We start from the raw sequence: 3,422 nt of genomic DNA on the forward strand, positions 1-3,422 counted from the left end.
CGTACCTCTTTCGTTTCGCAGTGGGGCAACGTGTCGCTGTACTGCGTCTGTATGCCTTGGTGGCGGATGGGAGGATCTGGTGTACGGCTGGTGTCGATCTCTGTTGGGACGAGGGAGTTGTTCTCGTCGTCCTTCGTTCCGTCGATCTCTCCTTGTTTCCGAGTGTATCGCTGTTAACCGTTGTGTCGGCCCATTTAGATCATCCTCGTCCGCTCGTACCTCGGCGCAATAAGCGTTGTGGATTTCCTCCCATGTGGTAGGGGGATATTTCATGAGGCGGCTCAGCAGTTTCTTGGTTGCCCTCGAACCATTTCTGCTTAGCCCGTTCTGGAAAGCGGCGACTGCCATACCTTCCGATACGTTTGGTAGGCTCATCCTTACCCTGTTAAACCTTGCCAGGAAGTCCCTGAGTCCCTCTCCTGCGTTTTGCCTGATGGCGAAGATGTCGTTGACCCTAGCTTCTGCTTTTTTTGCGCCTGCATGGGCTGTGACGAATTTATCCGCCATTTCCTCGAACGTTGATATTGCTTTAGCCGGTAGCTGAGAGTACCATGTTAAGGCCCCTCCTGTCAGCGTCTCGCCAAACTTTTTCAGTAGTACCGACGGTACCTGTTCTTTTGATAGGTCGTTGCCTTTCACAGCAGTGACGTAGTGGATCAGATGATCCTCGGGATCGGTGGTTCCGTCATATACCCTCAAGTATGGTGGCATTTTGAAGGTTTTTGGGGTGGAGTGAGGAGCAACTTCTTCGGTGTATGGTTGTTCGACGAACCTTCCCACATCGCGTTTTGGTAGCAACTTGGGAGCACCGGGGATCTTGTCGACCCTCTCCTGATGTTCCTTCATCTGACCGCGGAGCGCCTCATTTTCATTTTCTATTTCTTCCATCTTCTTTAAGATGGCTGTTAGCGTGCCATCGTTGGTTTGTGTCTCGATGGGTCTGTTGTTTACCAGCGTAATTTCTGGTTCACCCACTGCCGCAATGGTACCTACCGTTGGTGTACATCCGACGTTATTTTGCGGTGGCCTTTCAACCAAGCCACTTAGAGCGCTTGTTAGCCATCTTTCCAGTAGCTCTTTGACCGCTGAGGGCGCTTCCGTGGATGTAGATGTGGAAGCTCCTTTGTGTAAGATCGTCAGACCTTCGGATGGGGAAGGTGAGATCTCTGCATCTGGTGTGATGCTTGGGGTTTCATTCAGGATGCCATCGTCACAGGCCTCGTTGAGAGGGCCTAGGAGATTGGTAGTGACACCCAATATGGCTTTCGATCTTGTGTTGTTTTCGGCCATTTCCTATTTTTGAGTGGTGTAGAGAGTGGTGGTTGGTTGATCTCTAGGTGGATACTATGGTTTTGATTCTCGAAATCCCCACAGACGGCGCCAAATTGTTTGGCTCAAAAGTTAATGATACTTTGTAAGCGATAAAACAATCAAAAAAAAGAGAAGGGGTAAATCGTAATCAAATATAATAAACCTAGAGATGCAAAGATGATAATATTGTTGTAGATCTAGTGTTGCAAAGATGATAATGTATGTTCATAAGATATTTTCGTCAGAAGTAGAGATATAGAGAGAGAAAGACAGAAAAGGAGAGAGTTGTATTAGATCAGGTGATGCCCTTTACAATGTGGAGGTCCCCTTTATATAATAGGAGACCTTCCTCGAAAGAATCAAAAAGTTACAGAGATAGGTAACGTCTCCCTAGTGTAGACGCTGAGTTCTAAACGATGTCGCTTTGGTCCTCACGGCCGAGTCGTACCCGCTACGTTTAGTCGGCGTACACTCATTGGGCGTACCTACTGGCATAGAGATACTGAGGGTCAAATTTGACCCTATACAAACATCATAACAGAAATTACGAATAAATTGATACATGGGGAAAAACAATATGTCAAGAGAGCATAATCCATCACTACCAAATTTTATCATGCTCCTCCCTTTTGAACTATTGCAACGTAAATATTCCAAATTAGCATTAGGTCCAAGATATACTTCGTTTTCGTTAATCTTATCAAGGATTTGATTAAAGAGCAAGATATTGTATCTATCAAATTAAAGAAATTTTTACCGGAAGGAAATTAGGTCATGTTATCTAAACCATTGTGATTTTAATAAGCTACTCCATTTATCTGAAAGTTGACTTAATGTTGAACTATTTTGAAGTAGTAATAATTTGTTATTAGTACAAAATGTATCTTTCATACAGTATCAACATATCAGCCGCGATTGAAAAAATTGACTTAATAAGAAAATTAATTAAACCGGTTGGAAAAAAAAGCCAAACAACATATCCCTTTTATCTTTAAGTTTTTCAATGTTTTCTTCAACGGACATGCATTAATTAGTTATAAATCAAATGCATTATATACAATTCTTGTTCCTTTGAAACGTTAAAGAAAATGTACTATAGATGAATTTAAAGGCTATAAATAAGGTATCTTCATAGTTAAGAGAAGCCGGGAACGCTCAAATTGACAGGTAAAGTCGTTACCTAGTGCACAAGGCTAATAAATAGATTAATTAACTTAATTTTTGTTATAAAACAATAAAAGAAGAAGAAGAGTATTGCACAGAAAAGTAGAGAGAGAGAATTCTTATTGATTTGGGATGAGTTACAATGGAATAGAACCCTCTATTTATAGGGAGAGGGTGACTTAGCCACCAAGTAATAAACCCTAGAATCTCTCTAAATATAGACATTCACCATAAATAAAATTCTATTTATAACACTTCCCCTTGAATGTCTATTCAACTGATAATGTGCCTCGTTAAAACCTTAACTAAAATAAAACCCAGTGGGAAAAAAATTCTAGAGAAGGAAAAAGAGTACACATATCTAATAATATGCCTTTCGGTTGCCTCGTTAAAAACCTTGCAAGGAAAACCCAGTGGGACAAAACCTTGTAAGGGAAAAAGAGTACAACGCGTATTAACTCCCCCTCATGAGAGCATCACTTCACATCCTTAAGCATTTGCATTCCAATCTTGTGCACCATCTTCAAAAGATCTTTGGTAGATATTTGATAAACAAATCAGCCATATTAACTTGAATGAATATATTGCACCCTGAAATCATCATTCTTGATAGAGATGGATTGTCTTCATATGATCTTGTTGGAATCGTCAGTTCAATATCTTCACATAGAGGTGAAAACTCTTGCTATCATATTATCATGCATATAGTTATAGCAAGATACATTTGTGCACAAATTGCATTGAGGATGTAGTACTTCATGACCATGAATTCTATATGCTTTAAGCAATTTAAATCCTTCAAGGATTTTTAAGTCATATAAGCCATATAATAGACTTTAGATGCATATCAAGTTTTCATGTCATGCTAGACATATAAGATATCGAAAACTGATTGCACATACCATTGACTTTATACTTTCAAGTGTTTGAACTACATGTTCAAAACT

Source organism: Nicotiana attenuata, chromosome 7, assembly GCF_001879085.1.
Source record: "Nicotiana attenuata strain UT chromosome 7, NIATTr2, whole genome shotgun sequence".
Taxonomy (NCBI): domain Eukaryota; kingdom Viridiplantae; phylum Streptophyta; class Magnoliopsida; order Solanales; family Solanaceae; genus Nicotiana; species Nicotiana attenuata.